Below are 21,121 nucleotides of genomic sequence, written 5' to 3'. Positions count from 1 at the left end.
GAATTTTGTTTGTTGATAGATAAAACTATAATAATTAAATCAAGTTAAATCCATTTATTTATATTTTACGATATTAAGATTGGCATTGACATATAATTATGGTTTATTCAATAGTAGATAAAATCTCATTGAGAATACTAGATCAAATATCATTGAAAAATTTGTTTGTTGATAGATAGAAATTATAATTATTAATTCAAACTAAATCCACTTATTTATATTCAGTTATATAATAATGAGTATCTAATAAATTCCACGATATATCTTAATACAACAAAACATTATTAACAAGAAATACATGAATCAAGATAAAAAGTTGAATGAAAAGACCCAATATAATTAAAATTTTAAGGTGTTAGCCATGAATAAAATAGTTTATATTGGAAAGTTAAATTTGTTCATCTATAAATATATCAATTAACTAAATTAAATTAGTTCATATAAGACTATAAAAATTATTGGGAAACTTTCTCTCTGGATAAGATTGTTTTGATGGCTACTGCTCCTCTAATAGGAAGCTTTTTGAAACATTCGATTGCTTATCCTACCCATTTCCCTAGATGTGCTACTATAGGGTCCTTTGTTGTTTGTGACTCTACCTCTACTGCTCATGGGGGTTCCAGGTCTACTCCATCTATGGGTGTGCCTCCCCTGCCTCCTGTTGCAATCATCTTTAGGTTTTCTTTTTTTGTGCTCAAGACTCTTGCAGATTTGGTGTGTAATGAGGTTCTCACTACTACTACTACTATCTCTGGTGGCATGGGTGTTGAGGTCCCTCCTCCAAAGCCTTGTTTTACTACTAGTGGACAAAGATTTTCTTGTGTTGCTATATCTATTGTTGCCCTTCCTCCCAAGGGGAAATATCATCCTCTTGCGTGTGCCAAGAGCTCCCCTATTGTGATTTCTCGCCAAGATGTGGTGGAAAATGTGGACTTCTACCAACGTTGTGGGTTGGTGTGTAGATTTTATGGTATTTGGCCTTCTCTCCTAGATCTTCATTGATGTGTGATGGATTCTTGGAAGCCCTTAGTTTTGGGTAATATTGAGCTTTTCCCTTGTGCTAAGGGTTTTTTTATTGCTTCTTTTATTTTTGTTGTTGACTCAGTGTGTGTCTAGTGTGGGTTTGTCTTCCCAATATTCCCCTTCACTTTTGGGGAGATTCTTGTTTTGAAGCCATCAACAACTCTATCATTTTCTTATTTAAGGTAGACAATACTACTTTCTTAATGGGTCTTTCTACTTTTGCACACATTTTGATCAATATTGACATCTCCATGCCTCTTCCTAGGGATGTGGTTCTCATGGTTGGGGATATTCCATTGACTCAGCCATTGGAATATGAAGGCCTCCGCTTTTGATGTCATTGTTGCTTCTCTACCAGTCACTTTGCCATGAATCATTCTCTCTTGAGGCATAAATACACTACCACTTGGTGGAAGGATGCTCATGGTGATCACCTAACTTTCCTAACTTCTAATTCTTCCTCTAATGACTCTTCAGATGTTTCTGATGATTCCTCCCAAGATGATGGTTTGCCTCATGTTACTGGTGTAGCCTCCTCAGCCGCATGGATCCTCCTCCACCTCTTGCTACTATTGTGGCCCCCTCTAGACCTATGGAAACTTCTCAATTTGTTTATCCTATTCTATTCCAACTTTTGGTGGAGATTTTGTTGCCTAGTCGGCTTTCTTCTCCAAGTGTTGATAGTATCACTATGGGGTTACCCCCTCTTGGTCCCCCTTTTGATGGGGTTCCAAATGAAATTATTTCTTGGAATGTTGTCTATTGAAGGAGGAAAGATCATTCTTCCCCCTCTTCCCAAACTCTTTCTTGGGTTGTGGGTGATTTTTCTACTCAACTTTGATGTGGGCTACTAGTTGTTCTTCTAGTGTGTTGTAAGTTGTCTATTCTGACCTTTGTTGTCAAAATTTTGTTCTTGACTAATTGTTTATGGCCTTTTTGGCTTGTCTTTATATAGTGTCAGCACTCTTGTTTTTCTACTTTAAATATCAAAAACATATTTAAAGCCTATAGAAAAAATATGTTACTTTACATAATTAAAGAAGGGATACAATGTGTCAAGTTCCTACAAATAGTGTGAGTAGAATCAAAGCAGGGATCAGGCATCAAAAAATAGAACATGAAGGTGAGGTCTAGGTGAGGGTGAAATTGCATGTGGATACAATTTACAATTCTACACTATAGAAGGAAAGGTATTAGGGAAACATGGGTGCAAGGAATAAACAAAAGGGATGACAATATGAGATAGCCTAAAATTCTTTCCGAAGTAAGAAAGTGATCCAAACATCCCAAACCAAAATAAATTTAAAATAGGACATTACATCATTGTGTGTCATATGCACAACAATTGCATAACATAGAATTTTTCATTTAAATATTTAATCAAGAGTATTAAGACACATGTATATGTAGCTTTTCAAAATAAATTTAATTATAATCTCACTTTTTTTAATACAATTACTTGTAATAATATTAAATGCAAATGCATAAATATAATTGTTTCAAGCTTCTCACAATTTTATGATCATCAAATTAACATAAAATATACTTTCAAAATACTTATTAAATAAATTTACTCTCTATCTATAACTTTTAAAGTTATTTTTCATTTTTTTATATAGACAAGTTGCCACGAATAGGAGGTGATGCCTACTAAGTCATAGATTTGAAGATACATTGAGAACTTCCCTAGTGTTGAAATCTAGTCTCATACTCTATGGGTCTATGATGAATCAACAATAGACACAACCCTTCCAACACAATGAAGGCATGATAAATCTAAGCAGGTGTGAGGATATTGCTTTTTTGGCTCCACACCTTCAAAAAATAGAATTATTGCTTGTTTAACGTTATCATTTTGTTGGGCATTGGCAATGTCAAAGATCCAAGTGATGGAACCAATCTGCGTTGAAGGCCTTTAATGCAAATATGGAGCCCCACATAGTCTAATCCAACTATGGAACCCCACATATTCTTGTCAAGAACAAGAATTATCTTTTACATATCTTTTTCTATCATTCCCCTTATATAAAAGTAAAATAAATAGGATTTGAATCTTGACAGATAAGCCAACAAGGAGAGAATGATCTCCACTATACTGATATGGAATTATCATGATGCTTATGACTCTTACCATCTCTAGAACCAAGAGAAATATTAGGAACCCTTGAAGCAAACATTTACATATGCATTGCAAATGGTAGAGACAACTCTCACACCCATTAAAAATCACTTAGTTAAGACCACACACATTGTAAACATATATCTAAAAGGAAAATAACATAAGAAAATGAGCTCTACCTAAGTGATAGCATTGCTTGCTCAATAAATAAAAAATCATATACAAATTACATCCAAATAACAAGATCATCACAATCTTAATACAACATAATCTGCAATGAAAAATTATTAAAAAAAAAGAATTAAAAAAATAAAATAAGAGAGCCTATCTATAAGAAGGAAGTTGGGTCACACCCTTTTTTCCACTTGAATAAGTTTTTGTCCTTCATTCTCCAACTTCTACCACATTTTCTATGAGGACTCAAGAATCCTTCACAAAACATCATAAATTTATTCCCACTTCTCTTAGTCTTATCGTATAAAAAAGTGCTAAGGAAAAGAAAAAATCCCCTTACAATATTAAAAGAGATTGGTATATAGAGTGAAATGTTACTCCTCTCCATCCAATAATGTGAAGACACAACATTTTCACACCATATACCAACCTTCCTACATAATAACCAATGATATGACTACTTGTAAGAGCTCACGTGAGTCTTGTTTCAAGAGTACATGGTATAGTTCTTGGAAAACTATAAGTTGACTTTGTTCCTTTAACCAATCACCCAAGTCTTCACGAAATGGAGCTCTTGAAAACTATCTTTGTAAACAACAAAAACATTTCCTACACCTTTCTCCTAATACCCTACCCATAGGAACTTTGGTTGGAATCTCAAATGAGATTGTGATGCAAATTTTCACTTCTTATACTTACTAAAAATTGGTTAAAGTTTCTACATTGGCTTGCACTCTTACACCTAGTTTTGGACATTAGAAACACAAATAAACACCATTATATTGAATTAAAATTCTAAAATAAAAATTGAGATATTCATACTTTGGTAGATACTTAAAGCCCTTATTTCATATTGGGTTGTCAAACTTTTCTCACTACAATACACAAATAAAAGTGTATTACTTCATAAAATGAATTAATTTAATTGGGATGCTAATGAATTTACCTCCCCCCTTTAACTTTTGTACATGATTTTACAAACATCAATACAACTTGTTGGTTCCCTCGATTGATTTCTCATATTTATCTAAGAATTGGCCTTCCTCTATCAACATAAATATGAGATCATTGGCCAATTAACAAAGATTGCAAATAAGATATGGTATTCCTTCTACTCTTTGGGCTCTACAAGGCCTAGGGGGGTAAACCTTTTGCAATATCTATGAATTTAACACATCTTAAAACAAATATTGCTTTCAACATTGTGACCAAAACACATAAAATTTTATCCAAAATTAGCTATATTCTGCACTTGAAGCATGATGTTCATCCCTGAGAGAAAGACCTTCCACTATAACTCCTATCTACTAAACTAATAAAGAAAGAAAGACTACTTTGATTTAGAGTTGATTACTGAAAATGCATATAACAAGACCAGTGCATTATCTATTGGAACAAAGTCATATATTTGACTGATTTAACACAAGTTGTATGCATAGTTTTGGACACATATGCCTTACAAATATACCCCATTGTCATACACATAAATCTACTTATCAAATCACCTAATCCTCTTAAATCCATTGTAATGCATAATCAGTATTTAATTTCTTCCTTGAAGAAAACTCAATTAATGCATCACACATCTAAAAGAAATTCATATCTAGATAACTACATTTATCCTAAATAAATGAAATCATACAACCAAAGGGAATAAAAAGTGAGGCAATCTATGGTAATATTTTCATTAATTATCTTGGTCTACAACAATATAATTTATCATAAAATAGACTCTATCAAAACTCAAGATACGAAGAACATTCTATTTCATTACTACACCCATACAAAATATTTCAGAACCCTTTTCAAGTGACCCTAAATTCCCTTTTATAGAAATAAGGGAGCAACAAAGCTTTAGGTCGATTTGCCACTTGTCAAAATTTACTTTCAAAATAGAAGAATAAATCAGGTACATCACGTGATGCAAGAAGCATGAGAGAAAGTATAAACAACTCATAACTGATAATGATTATTTTGAACCACCTCCTTGGTTTGTTACACTTTTGTCAAGCTAGAGAAGAGAATAAATATAACATTGAAGTGGCATTTGCAAGTCATGTTGGAAATGAGATACAAAGCAACCTTTGTCAGAAATAACTAGAGCACCAAGAACTTCTCTTATTTCATTTGTTTACTTCTCTTCAAGTAAAAATTGACGATAGGCATCAAGATGGGTGCTATATGTTGGGCTTACTAAAGAGGTATTTAATCTATTTAAAATTCTAGCATTGTACTCTATCTCATATAAGCCACTTAGTTGCACCTGCAGATTTTCTTCTAGTTCATCCACATCATCTGTGATCTTATCAATTATGTTGTGCAATAAGTATCTCCCAATCTCCATTCTTGCTCTATTTTGTATTCTCCATCATCTTTTATGAATGGTGGGGGAGGAATTCCTTGTAATTGATCATACCTATGCAAAGCCTTAGCTACTTGCCCATGATATTTATAATGCTAAACTAGTCATACATTTACTTGTGACATTGTACACTCCACTTCACTCTATATATTTGTCCATAGATCCTTTTTTTCATTTTCAATTGATTCAGAAAACTCGTGAAGACCATGCAACAATTGTTGCTTTTTGGACAATTGTGGCCTTGATGAGATTCTGAACAAGCCTAAACTTACTCATCATGAGCTCCCTCCTTAAGGATGCTACTTCTTATTGTGCCTTCACCAATTGTCTTTCTGCTTCTTCTCTTTTACCTCTTTCAAGGATAATATTTGTCTACAATTTTGATGTTGTAGCCTCTACTTCTAACAAAAGGCCTTTCCTTGCAGACAATCCCAATGTCTCTCTTTGTCAAAATTGTGTAAATACTATCATTGTTGTCATTGATGTCAAATCTGGTTATCTGGTTTGGACTGGATGGTGTATGATTTTGGTGTTGCAGTTTTGGTATTGCCGAAAGAAAGGTATGGGATATGATCTACTAGAGTCATTTTTGAAAGATCCTCATCTCCATAATCTTGAGTTGTGCTTAATCTATTCATATCTAGTGATAGATACATTCATAGAAAATATTTAACTCATTTACTTTTAAATACTACCCAAATACTAACAATCGTGTTGTAATTAAGAGAAAATCTATGTAATTTATCCTACTAAAATCACGTTTTCATTACACTATTATAATTGAACATTTAAAAAATTTAATCTATTCTATTAAAAAGAACATAAGAATTAAAATAATTTAACAACCAAACTAGAAAAGAAGATAAAAATCAATAAATTTAACAAAGAAACATACTATGGTGACACCTTAATTCTTCATGCATGCGAAGAAGAAGAGGCCTCTTTTTTAGACTACAACTTTGGATTTAATAAGTTTACATTTATTAAGATCTTGACAATTTCATCCATAAACATCTAGGTTGATATCCCTATAGTTACATATATAATGGACTCCCAAGTTATCTCTTCATCCACCACTCCAACAATGTTGTCCTAGACCAATTTAATTATTTGTAGCAACATAAAATGATTAATTTTTTATTGTAGGGAAACACTTTGAATGAAGCTCTAAATTGATGAAGGGGGACCTCATTCCCTACATGAATACTAGCTCTACAACACCACAGTACAGGTTTGAACCTTAGTGGCAAGAATCATAATGTTGTAATTTAGCTATCACACTATGCTATTTCCAACAACATATGGCAATGAAATAACAAAAAGGAATTAAGTAATCAAAATAGGGTACACAAAATGTGATTAAGACATGACATAGATATTTGGTGGAAGAAAACACAAATGAATGAAAAAATCTATGAAGGGCTATACTACTAGCATGACATTAACTAATTTAGTGTCAATACATGGAAATCACCAATTAAATGGTTTTAATGAATTTATTTTACCATTTTACTAGTCTCCTCTACCCCCACTATGCTCCTATGCTTCTTAAGAAACCTATACACCTTTGATTCTATTTCAAATAGTTATAATAATTTATTTCCTAATCCAAAAAAAATATTATTCTATGCTTCTTTCTACCTTAAAACCTCCTCTATTTACCCAAAAAGGAAGACCAACCATTTCCCTACATAGTAGCCACTAGTCTTGGTGACTAAATGGTTACCTTTGATAATTGTCCCAAGAATAATTCCTTTGGCTAACAAATGACCACCCTTCAAATCGTTAAGGTCACCCCTATTGGAACATGAATCTTCATAGCCCTAGGGAAGAATGAGCAACCTGCTAGTCAACCAAATGGTCATTATCCTAATTAGAATCACTCAAATATAACGAAAATTACTCAGGACCTATAATTATTTTCAACATTGCCTAGGAAAAAAATACACATATTTGTTGAAAAATAATAATTTCCTACCAAAAATGATAAACGACCATTTTGGACATGGAAAAATGTGTCCGTTTGCGTATTTCTCTATAGACTTCCAATAATTGCCACACATCTAGGTATGAATTCCAACGAGTGTGGAGATGAATGATTGATTCTTTATGTATCATAACAATATCTGAAACATCACCTTTAAAATGTCAAAGTCAATATATAAAAATAACTACAGAGTGTCTATCCTTTTTTACACTTACAATATTACAAAAGGCAATAAGAACCAATTCTAATAATGATTCTAGCATATGGCCCTCCCAATTGTTCTTCTAAGATATAAGAACGCCTATAATGTATTACCAATTCACTTGCAATAGCTTCTAATACACCTATAGTAGCTTGAAATAGGCCTATAGCTCTATCAAGGAGAGTTTTCCTTTGTTCCAAGTGTACTTTTAGGAATACAAAATGATCTTAAAGTAACTATGAATGACCATCTCTTCACTAGTGCACTTGTGTATTGTTATATAAAAATAACTAATTAGTGTCTATCATTTTTAACACTTACAATATTACAGAAGGCAATAAAAATGAATTCTTCTAATGATTCTAGCATATGGCCCTCCCAAATGTTCTTCTAAGATTTAAGAACACCTATAATGTATTACCAATCCACTTGCATTAGCTTCTAATACACCTATAGTAGCTTGCAATAAGGCTATATCTCTATCAAGGAGATTTATCCTTTGTTTCAAGTGTACTTTTAGGAATAAAAAATGCTCTTAAAGTCACTATGAATGAGCATCTCTTTACTAGTGCATTTGCGTATTGTCCCCTACTTGTAAGTTATCATATTTCCAAAAATGATTATACATTACTAAATGCATTACTAAGTTGTTGTGTCCTTTTATAATTAATTCTACATTTTATAGTCCATAGCCTTTTATATAATGATCTAACCTTGTTACTACCAAACCCAAGGGAGGAAGGGGTGATTATGTTGCCAGGGCATTGAGAAACTAAACTGCAATAGGCTCCCTCAAGGTTTACAGATGCAAACCCTTACCCCATCTCGGGACTACCTAATTGGTTGGAATTAGATCGCCTCTCCCTGAGCACAAATCTAGCCCAACCTCACAAAGGCATTAGCGAAATATCAAGGACTAGGCTATGAGTATATTAACTTATCACGTGTTATGAGAATATATGTAATTAAGCATGGCTTCCATACATATTGTAGTCTATATTAATATTAATATTAAATTCTACATAAGAACATTATCACGCTTCATATATTAAGCATACATATTCAACATATCCCAATGCATAACACCAAGAACAAGGATATTACTACCTGTAACTTAACAATAGTTATGATCTAATCTGATCTTATCTATGGTAATGTAACTAGATGTTTTTTATTCCTTTCCTTTATATCTCTCAATGTGAGGGAGAGGTCACACATCTTCAACATGTATGCCCTTTGGCAAGTGACACCCTTTCACCATTAGCACCCTTTGAAATAGTGCAACTCTTCATTATTTATGCCCCTTTGAAAGGGACACAACCTTTCACAATTAGATCTACACTTTTGATTCACAAATTATTCCCCTCAAATGAGATTATCTTCTCCCTTTTATATCTCATGTTTCAGGGACACAACTTTTTATTTTTTATCCTTTGACCATTCATTAACTTAATTAAATTTCAATTATATTTAATTATATTCTATATATTTTAATTTAATTTTTAATTTTTATATTTTAATTTTATTATTATTATTTATTATTAAATTCTATTTCAAAGGGGAGATTATAGTCCGCCCACCCAAGATTTCTTGCCTCAAGCAATGATCATGAAGTGTTCAAAATGACTTCTAATATGAAATAGATTTGGAAACACACATGGAATAAATATGTTGGAAACATATCAGGCATGAACCAAACACAAAGCATACACATAAAAACATGGAGCATACACGCAAATACATGTATTGTTAGATTCCTACTTATTGACTAGAATGATTCATTAGTTCATGTTTACCCTATAGGATGGCAAGATCAATGCTCTGATACCATTTGTAATATCCCCTACTTGGAAGTTGTCATATTTCTAACAATTATTACACATTACTAAATGCATTACCAAGTTATTATTCCCTTTTTACAATTAATTCTACATTTCATAATTCATAGCCTTCTATATTATGATCTAACCTTGTTACTACCAAACCCTAAGGGAGGAAAGGGTGAATATGTTACCAAGGCATTGGGAAACCAAACTACAATAGGCTCCCTCAAGGTTTACGGATGCAGACCCTTACGCCATATCGGGATTATTCCCTCAAGGTTTACAAAATTTGATCCTTACCCCATCTCGGGACTACCTAATAGGTTGGAATTAGATCGCCTCTCCCTAGGCATAAATCTAGCCCATCCTCACAAAGGCATTAGCGAAAGATCAAGAACTAGGCTATAAGTATTGTTGTCACAAAATTTGTACCCTATGATGATCAACCTTGATCATCAATCTTGTGAAACATGGAAACAACCTCCCAAGTGTGGGACTTGCAGAGATGAGGTTGAGTCTCCAGAGAAGGTCGACTTCCTCTTCAATTTGATGTAATAGGACCTAATCTAATGATTTTGACAAGGAAAAGGGAGAAGAGGGAATGCTTGAAAGAGGGGAAAAGGTTTGCACCTACATGGAATATTGATCTGCTTGCTTGTAACTGCACAAGACATTAACAAAACCTATCCAAGGTATACACAAGATTCTATCTAAATCCGTTATCTAAGAAAAGATGAAGGTTGGGTTTCTTGTGAGATACAAAGGGGGGCTAACATTTAGTTGACAAATTGCATTCAAAGATGGATTCAACACAATCAACTACAACTGAGAAAACTAAAAGAGATGCATTCATAAAAGGAGGTGATAATTCACATATTTGAATGAACTGAATCTAGGTAAAACAGACAAGCTTTATTAATGTAAGGCAAAGCAAAATTTACAAATGCAAAACATAGTTTTCTGCAGAAGAAAAGAGAGAAGGTCCCTATACAGGGTTACAAAATTTGCCTTTATAATTCAAACATAACTCAAATGGTTATAGTTAAGAAACTCTAACCTTGGCTCAGGTTAGGTTATAAAATATCAAAGGGAAGGAAGATCATATCAAGGATGATCTGATAGCATGCTAAATCCAACTCTAAGAGCATCATTTGCCTCTGGAAAAAAAAAATCCCTGCAAAAGGTGGAAATCTTTGCAATTGAACGCACTGGGATTGCGTACCGGGCACAAAAATCTTTGTACCGCACTGAACAGGTATGGGTGTCATCTAGAATCGTCTGCAGGAGTCACCTCTGGAGTTATGGCATTGAAATCCAGCATTTGCATTGAATTTTGATTGGATTTGGGATGTCAACTAAGCAAAGAAGATCGTCTCAACCATCAGGTCAACAACCACTGCCTACAAAAGAGTTTAAATGCCAATGGCTCAGGGAGAATAGACTATTGATCGTCGATCTGAGAGATTCACGCGAAGATGGATGTGCGAGATCTCTCCATGTAAGCATCCATTAGGCCCAATACAAGATTAAAACATGGTCATCGGATCAGACCTTTATGAAGATCCGATGGTCTTAGATGACTAACGTGGCCCCCCAAGCCCACATATTTCTTACCCAATCGCATCACTTATCACCCAATCACACAAAAGTGGAACAATCGCAACAAGGAATAGAAGCCGAATCTCTCAACTGTGGGATAAGTGATAAAAAAAACCCCCGCCACACAATATAGCAAAAGGAAACCCTCGCCAACAACCTTATCCCTCTCACCATCGCTTATCATGATGTCACACAAAATGCAATATCGGAACAGGGAACAAAAGTGGAAGAGTTCCTGTTCGATGCGACAAAGCGATAAGTGAACTTCGTCAGCCAGTAGAGGGTGAAAAGGGTCGGTCTCACCATGGACATAGGACCCTCCAGCTAGTAAGCTTAAGTGAAAGTGACCGCCCCGATTGGTCAACTCAAAAATAGAACAATGGGGCCTGAAAAAGATGAAGTTTCTCTTAATGCCCTTCAAAAAATATGCATAACACGAAGGTTATCCAAATGTGCATAACACATAGGTTATGCAAAACTGAATTTCTCGGATGGATCTTAAGTTGATAGAAAAAGGTCAACAAGTATCTTAACTTCTCATTTGTTGTGAATATATATGTAATTAAGGACGATTGTCATACATATTGTAGTTGATACTAATATTACTATTAAATTCTATATAAGAACATTAATAAGCTTCATATATTAAGCATACATATTCAACACATCCCGATGCATACCACCAAGAACAAGGATGTTACTGCCTATAGCTTAACAATAGTTTTGATCTTATCAATTTTAATGTCACTAGATACCTTTTATTCATTTCTTTTATGTCTCTCAATGTGAGGGAGAGGTCACACAGGTAAGTGCACAAAGATGGTGGTCAAAAAGGGGGGTTATAAGTGGACACTTTTTTTCTAAAATCAGGTGAACCTGAACTTGGAGGCAAAATTTGAAAGTCATCCACTCAAGCTATGAAGATAATCAAAGAACAAATATTGTAGTACACTGAATCTAGTTTCCAAACTACTAAACTTTTTCAAAATTGGATAAGATTAAGGGGGTCAAATCCTTCGCGCACGAAAACTGACCCTGATTTTTTTTTTAAAACATAACATAGTGTCTGACGTGCGCATCAAGAAAGTCATAGTTTGATTTAGTATTTTTACAAATACTTTGGCAGAAAGATAGCTAAGAGTGAGCACTAGAAGATGTGTATTTTTTTGTAATTTTTTGTTTAGTATTTTTTTTTTATGATTTTTCCAATCGAGCACATCCTGAAAATTAGGTACCTATTCGTGCGTGAAGCATAAGTTGCACTAAACAAATAAAAAATACAATTTTATTTTTTTTAAATTGTAAAGAATCAAGTTCAATACAATAATATATAAACTTTTTAAAATTTGGATAAGTATATCAAAAGTTATTCAAAACATAGTGCACCTATGTCTGTGAGAACTATGGAAACACTGGTAAAAGAAATTCAATAATAATATGTTATTGTTTTTTATTAAGGTAAAAACAGGTTTTGAAGGGGCCCCGAAACCTTTTACAAAAGATCCTTAAAAGATAAAAGCATTAAGAAACCCAAAGGAGCATACATAAGAAAAACCAGCATAACAACTATAAAAACCAGTTAAAAAGCCCCAAAAAACTAGCGATAACCAGCCAAACCAGGTAGAGCACAGAAAAGGAACTAATTTATGTTTTTTAGGGCATTATCCAAGTTACTGCTAATCCCATACAAATATTTGATATTATCCCTTAGATTAGGGATTTCCTTAGCAGACGTTGCAACAACTTTATTCACGCTCGCCCTAGTTCTCTTTTTCGCTCCACCAGGCGTAGCTTCCCCGCTCCCAGTCTCGATAGCATCTTCATCGATATCAAGGTCCACCACCGGTTTGGGAGAGCTGGAGATTTTAAGGATCTTAGAAATATCCTCTAGGTTCTTTGTAACAACAGACAAGATATTCGGGATCATTCCCAGCAGGTTTTTCATTGCCACTTTACCTTCTTCTAGATAGTTTATCTAAGCTGCCATCTTTTTAGCTTTTTCCTCCATGTCCTGCTTCCATTGCTTCTGGTTCATGTCGTCTTCCTTCCTTTTCTCCTCCATCTGCTTCCCATTTTTTTCCAAATTCTTCAAAAATTCATATGTCCATCTGTCAAAACCCAATCTAGCCTCGGTAAAGTTTTTGAGGTTATCTAGGAATAACCCTTCTCCAGCATTCTCCTTATCCTTACTCAGACTATCCTTAACCATTTCCTTCTTTGTTTCCTTATTCTTCTCCCTCTCATAATCCATATCTTTTTTCTCATTAACTTTATCATCCTTCTCCACCATAGGCTGGCTATTGTCATTGCCTAAGCTAGCACTGTGAACTGGGCTATCTTGGTCAGACACGTCCTCAGCTTCATCTTCCTCTGCACCCACGTCCTCATCTTTCCAACTTTCCTCACTTCCAGACTCGTCCATTTCCATTTCACTGCCATCTTTTCCAGTTTCCTCTATGTCATTCTTGTCATCTTGGGTTTTCATCCCAGTGGCGCTCTTGCTTTTTTTGCTCTGAATCGACTCTTCCTTGCTAGGTCCTCCTTCATCCAGCTTTCTCTTGCCTTTCCCTGGAGAAGCAGACAACCTCTTGTTTTCCTAAATGGCAAGGATTTTGCAGTGCTCATAAATGAGCAGAATGAGGCCACAATGAAGCACCGGGTTCGAGGGATTCTTGTTGTGTTTGTTGAGAGACCTCGACAAAGACCTGGAGAGATAGTAGGGCAGGGAAACCCTTTTCTCATGCCTGAAGTGGTTTAATAGCACAAAGTGATATGTATGGGCCCTAGTGAAATGACCCTCCACTGTTATATATTTCATGATAGCATTCAACACACAGCCCCAAATTTTCTTGATGTTGGAGACATCATAATAACCCCCCGTGGCTTTACCTATTTTAGCCCTCTCCATTTCCTTACGCGGAAAAAGTTTAACCGCATTATTGGAAATTTTAAGATCTCTAAAAAAATTGAGCCCTGAGTGGGGCATACCTATTACAGTCGCAATGATGCTCACGCCCTATTTGAACCTCACACCATGGATTTTAAAAGACCTGTTACTCCAATTTTTAGTTATTTTGGAAACTGCAAGATTAACCCTTCCTTTATCATAATCAACCAGCTTCTCCATAAAATTCATCAGGGACCCTTTTTCTAGCTTCATCCATACTTTTGGCATTTCCTTCCATCTCGAAATGTTGTCTAGTTCCTCCCTCCTTAGATCCCCACCCATATTCAATTTCAGAATGTCTCCTCTATTCTTCTACAAGCTCAACGCTTCCTTACCGTTGTCTCTCGAAATTTTGAAAATGATAACCCACAAAGTGTGCGGAGTGTTAATATCTTTGATTGCAATTCTACCACTTTGCCAAGTAATCATAACCTTTCTATAAATGCATAAAATACTCATTTCAGCTATCATAATTGTGCGGTCCTTCTTTCCCCGTGAATTTATCCTTTCTTAGGAGATCTTTGATACTAAAATTAATATTATCTTCCCCGTGCCAAATAGTTTGAGCTTCGGAATTAACGCCTAGGTTCGCTAGGCCATCCGCAACCAAATTTTTTTCTCTAAAGGCATGTTCAATTATGATAACTTTAAAACTAGCAATAATTTCTCTAGATTTCAAAATTATGTTTTCTATAGACCACGATGGCTCGGTTTCCCCCTTCAAGCACTTGATAATATTTAGTGAGTCTCCCTCCAGCCATAAGTTGTCATGATTTAGGTTCTTAGCAATAATCAGAGTATTCAGTGTTGCTGAAGCTTCATCATAATGACTGGTTTGACTTCCCAGAGGGCTAGCAACCACCACTAGGCAACTTCTAGCAAAATTCCTGACAATGCCCCCATAACCAGCTTTACCCGGATTCCCCTTCGACACCCCATCAAAGTTGGCCTTTATCCATCCCTGAAGTGGAAAGCACCACGCCAGACCTTTCGTGCCCTTCTCCTTACCAGATTTGGTTGTTGAAAGGTTCCACCTATCATTAAAGTCTTCTTTAGCTTCTAGACCATGATCAGTACCATTGAGACATTCAAATATACTTCTGTATATTTTATCCACCACAACTTCAGGGTTAGCACTTTTTATCCCTAAAAATCCTATTGTTGCGCTCCTTACAGATGTTCCAGATTACATTAGGGAAAGTAAGTTCCCAAAGCTCCACAATCATAGGGTTGGAATTAGGATAGTACCATTGCTGCCAGGACTCCCTTAGAGAGTTCAAAAAAAACCCAGCTCAACTTCCACCTACTAAAAATAATTTTCCAAATTTCTTGGCTGAAAGTACATTGGTGGAGAATATGGCAAGCAGACTCTTCTTCCCTGCAACAAAGAGAACACCTGTTAGGAAAACAAATCCTTGCTTTTGAAGGTTGTCCAAAGTCAACACATTATTTTGGATAAAGATCCAAAAAAAGATATTAACTTTAGGAATTAACTTCTTATTCCACACTTTAGCCCAAATAGGAATCTCTTACATAACTTTGTTGTGGATAGCCACAGCCGAAGACACAGAATAAATCCCATCTGGAGTTTCCCTCCAAATCAAACTATCCTCTTTGTTGTCCCTCAAAATTTTAGAAGAAAGCAAAATGTCAAGAAACTTTAAACCTGGACAATGTTGGCTAAACTCAATCCAATTCCCATTTCCCCAATATTCTCTGACCAAACCCCCATGCCTATTTTTGAACCAATCTTTCCAATCATAAAGGATTGGAATTTCCTCCAAGGGTTTATCTATAAGACATATGTCTTCCCAAAATATTATACTTCCACCATTCCCCAATTTCCACATTCTTCCAGCAACAGCCCAACTTTTAGCCAATTGAACTGCATTCCAAATAGCAGAGCCTTCAACAGTAAAAGATTTATCTAGAATTTCTTCCTCAGAAGGTTGCATATGAAGATATTTCTTTCTCCAGATTAAGTTCCACTCTCTTTCCTCCCCTTTCATTCTCCAGATTTGTTTTGCTAATAAGGCATTATTCATAGTGCTAATATTCCTTAAACCCAACCCCCTAGAGGCCTTGGGAGAGAAGATTTTGTTCCAAGCTATAAGAGGAATTATATTTTTGTCTTCCACTCCCAACCAAAGAAACTTTTTTTGGATTCTTTCAATTGCCTCCGCAAACTTTCTAGGGATTTTAAACAAACTAAGAGCATAAATAGGCAAGTTTTGGAGAGTAGCTTTAAGAAGTGTAACCTTGCCCGCTTGACTAAGGATAGCCCCTTTCCGACCTGCCAGTTTAGAGTTGAATTTATCAACCAACTTAATCCAAAAATTATCCGCAGGCTTAATACAAAGGGGAAGCCCCAAGTAAGTAGAGGGAAACTCAGCAATTTTACATCCAAGAATTCTTTCAATCCTTAATTATCTTTGAACAAGGGTGTTAATGAAGAACAACAACCTCTTATCCCAATTAATTTTTTGGCCAGAAGCAGATTCATAAATATCCATAACATTCTTCATATTTTTTACTTCCCTAATAGTAGCTTCCCCCATGGTGATCGAATCATCAACAAACTGTTCATGAGTACAAGTAATATTGGATGAAGAAGGTTTCAGTCCTTTGAGATTACCTTCTTCCACATTTTTAAAAATAAATCTACCCAAACTTTTAGCTAAAATAGTAAACAAGATAGGGGAGATGGGATCCCCCTGTCTTAGACCTCTAGTGCTTTTGAAGAAACTGGAAGGAGATCCATTGACAATAATAGCAGATGAAGAAGTTTCAATCAATTGGGAACAGAGCTGAATAACTTTTTTTCCAAATCCAAAGGCTTTCATAATCCTAAAAAGAAACTACCAATTCACTCTACCATAGGCTTTAGACATATCTAACTTGAGAAAAAAGCCCTGATTTTTAGCAGCCATTAGAGAATGAATATTTTCATGAACTGAAATAATGGAATCCAAAATCTATCTACCGGGGACAAAACCATTTTGCTGAGCAGAAATAATTCTAGGAAGAATATCCAGCAATCTTGAAGTAATAACCTTAGACAAAATCTTGTAAACAGAGTTACAAAGACTAATAGGTCTAAACTTATTGAGAGAGTCAGCTCCTGAAATCTTTGGAATAAGAACAATGAAGGTTGCATTCAATTCTTTTAAAAGCCTTCTAGAACCAAAGAATTCTTTAACTTCTTTACAGATATCATTCTCCATAATGTGCCAAAAGGATTGGAAAAAGAACATTGGAAAACCATCAGGACCAGGAGACTTATCTCCCTGAAAAGAAAACATCGCCTTTTTTATTTCCTAACTAGAAGGTATTCGAGAGAGATATTTGTTGTCTTCCTCAGTCAAGGTAGAAGGAATAGCCTGCAAAAGGAGGTTTTGATTACTATCGTCAAGATCATCCACTTCTCCCAAGAGGTTGCTAAAATAATCCAGAACTTCCTTTCTTATGTCATTATCATCCATTGAAATCCCCCTATTACAAGATAACCTAGAAATCCTGTTAGCCGCCTTGTGCTTAAGAGCAGTTAAGTGAAAAACCCGGGTATTTTTATTACCTTCCTTCAAATACAAGGCTCTTGATCTTTGTCTCCAGAAAGTCTCTTCATTAGAAATAATAGTGTGGTATTTAGACAACAAACCATTTTCCACAAATCTCAAATCTTCTGAAAGCCCGTCCTCTTGGATTTTATCTTGAACTTCTTTTATTTCAATTTTGATTTGGGCTTTACTTTTGAAGATATCCCCAAAAGTCTCTTTGTTCCAAATTTTGATTTTAGCCTTTATAAAATTGAGTTTTTTGGCTATTCTAAATAAAGTCGTTCCCTCAACCTCAGAACTCCACCAATCAGCAACACAAACTTCTAGAGACGGATGGGATAACCACGCTTTTTCAAATCTAAAAGGGAAATTTCTAGATAATATTTTATTGTTGTTCAAATTGAAAAAAAATTATATGGTTAGAAAGCTCAGAAGATGGGTGAAAATATGGTGGCAATTTTAGAAATACCCACTTGATGAAGTGTAAACCTGATGATGACAAAGTTGATAAAATAAAACACGTCAAAAATAAGAGAAATGGAGGGAAATCAAACTTCCAAACTGTAGCTTTGTCATCCAGGCCTATTTCCAAGCCTAAACAGTCAAAAGCGCGTACGAGGTACTATAAGTTTAAAAAGCACATACGGGGTACTTATGGTGTAAGCAACATGTAAGCACTCGTTTTCCTATAAACAACGTGTACGCGCTCTTTTTACTATAAACAACGCATACGTGCTATTGTATAATATGATATTCTATATATAATGTGTATATACATATAATATATGTAATATATAATGTGTATAATATGATATTATATATGTATTATGTGTATATATATAATATATTAAGCATATATATACACATGTAAGTGTATTATCTCCCCCTCTCAAACGCATACAAGGTGCCTCTCTCTCTCTCTCCCTCTCTCTCTCTCTCTCTCTCTCTCTCTCCCCTTATCCCTTCCTCCATACCCAATCCCTCCCTCTCTCCCCTTATCCCTTCCTCCACACCTCTCTCTCTCTCTCTCTCTCTCTCTCTCTCTCTCTCTCTCTCTCTCTCTCTCTCTCTCTCTCTCTCTCTCTCTCTCCATACCCCATCCCTCTTTCTCTTCTTCTCTCCCTCCCTCCCTCCATACCCCACTACAACTGTGTCTGCACTTCTATAGAAGTAAGTGAATTTATTTCTTGTTTGCAACTTTCTCTTTGATTTTTATCATGTATGTTCTCCTAAGAAAATTGACTGATGGATTTGTGTGTGTATATTGAATAGGAGGAATAGGGTTTCAAATTGAACCATGGGTGTATTACCATGACAAACAAGGAAACCTGCAGCAATATTCTTCTCGAAAGTGTTTTTAATGAGCAGAGCAGATGTGGAAAATAGTGTCAACAAAGCAACATGATGAGTTAGAGTACCTGCAATATATTTCTTAGAAGGAAACAATAGGTAGGAAGAGAAAGAGGGAGAGTAACACAGATGATGTCTTGTAGAATAATAGTGGTGGGTATGTGATTGTTCCCATGTTGTTACACAACGCCTGTCACCTAAAGAAATTAAAGTGTGTTGTATGCATGGAAGTGGTAGTATATGATGATCATCACTTGTCAAACAGCTTGGAATGGTACATACCCATGAAATAAATCAAGTGTGTAATTCCTATAGTCACAATCGAGATCAGTCTTATAACCTTGTAAATTTAATAGCATCATATGTTTTAGAACTTAGGCAATACTCTTAGGGTTAGGTCAAGCTCTTACACTTGTTTTTTAGCGAAGCTTCGTTGTTTGTTTGCTTGGAGTCTCATTGTAAGATGTTCTATTCATAACTTTAAATTTAATATATCATTTTATTAGCCCACCATATGACCCCTTAGGTGTCATTAGAGGTCGTATTGTTTCCTAAGAGGTCATATGGTGTCTTGTGACCCCTTAAGACCCCTCGGGACACCAATGACCCATAACAACACCATATGGTGTTCTAAAGGGTCCTATGGTGTTATATGACCCCTTAGGACACCATTTGGTGTTGTTATAGGTCATATGGTGTGCTAAGGGATAATATAGTGTCATATGACCCCTTAGGACACCCTATGACCCCTTAGATGTTTTTAGGGGTCATATTGTGTCCTGGATTCAATATCTCTTCCTCTCCCTCCATCCTCCATCCTTCTTCTCTCCCTATCTCCCTCTTCCTCTCTCTCTCTCCCCTTCTCCCTTCCTCCATACCCCATCTCTCTCTCTCACTCTCTCCCCTTCTCCCTTCATCCATACCCCATCCCTCTTTCTCTTCTTCTCTCTCTCCCTCTTTCTCTTATTTTGTAATTCCTATAGTCACAATCGAGATCAGCCATATGGTGTCGTGTGTCCTTTCTCTCTCCCTCTCCCTCCTTCCCTCCCTCCTCTTCTCTCCCTCTCTCCCTCCCTCTCTCTACCTTCCTCCCCCCCCTCTCTCTCTCTCTCTCCCTCTCTCCCTCTCTCTCTCCCTCTCCCCTCTCCTCTCCCTCCCTCCCCCTACTCTCCCTCTCCCTTCCTCCATACCCCTTCTTCTCTCCCACCCTCCCCCTCCCCTCCCTCCTCTTCTCTCCCTCTCTCCCTCCCTCTCTCTACCTTCCCTCCCCCCTCTCTCTCTCTCTCCCTCTCTCCCTCTCTCTCTCCCTCTCCCCTCTCCTCTCCCTCCCTCCCCCTACTCTCCCTCTCCCTTCCTCCATACCCCTTCTTCTCTTCCCACCCTCCCCCTCTTCTCTCCCTCCCTCCTCCCCCCCCCCCCCGCCTCTCCTCTCTCTCTCTCTCTCTCTCTCTCTCTCTCTCTCTCTCTCTCTCTCTCTCTCTCTCCTCTCTCTCTCTCTCTCTCTCTCCATACCCCTTCTTCTCTCTCCCACCCTCCCCCCTCTACCTCTCTCCCTCTCTCTACCTTCCCTCCCCTCTCTCTCTCTCCCTCTCCCTCTCCTCCTCCCTCCCCCACTTCTCTCCCTATCTCCCTCCCTCTACCTCTCCTCTCCTCTCCTCTCTCTCTCTCTCTCTCCTCTCTCTCTCTCTCATCTCTCTCTCTCTCTCTCTCTCTCTCTCTCTCTCTCTCTCTCCATACCCCTTCTTCTCTCCCACCCTCCCCCCTCTTCTCTCCCTACTTCCCTCTCTCTCCCTCTCCCTCCCCCCCCTCTCTCTCCCTCTCCCCTCTCCTCTCCCTCCCTCCCCCCTACTCTCCTTCTCCCTTCCTCCATACCCCTTCTTTTCTCCCACCTTCCCCCCTCTTCTCTCCCTCTCTCCCTCCCTCCTTCCCTTCTGCCCCCCTCCTCTCTCCGTCCACCCTACTCTCTCTCTCTCTCTCT

Source organism: Cryptomeria japonica, chromosome 11, assembly GCF_030272615.1.
Source record: "Cryptomeria japonica chromosome 11, Sugi_1.0, whole genome shotgun sequence".
In the NCBI taxonomy this organism is placed as follows: Eukaryota; Viridiplantae; Streptophyta; class Pinopsida; order Cupressales; family Cupressaceae; genus Cryptomeria; species Cryptomeria japonica.
Note: the sequence above shows the minus strand (reverse complement) of the source record.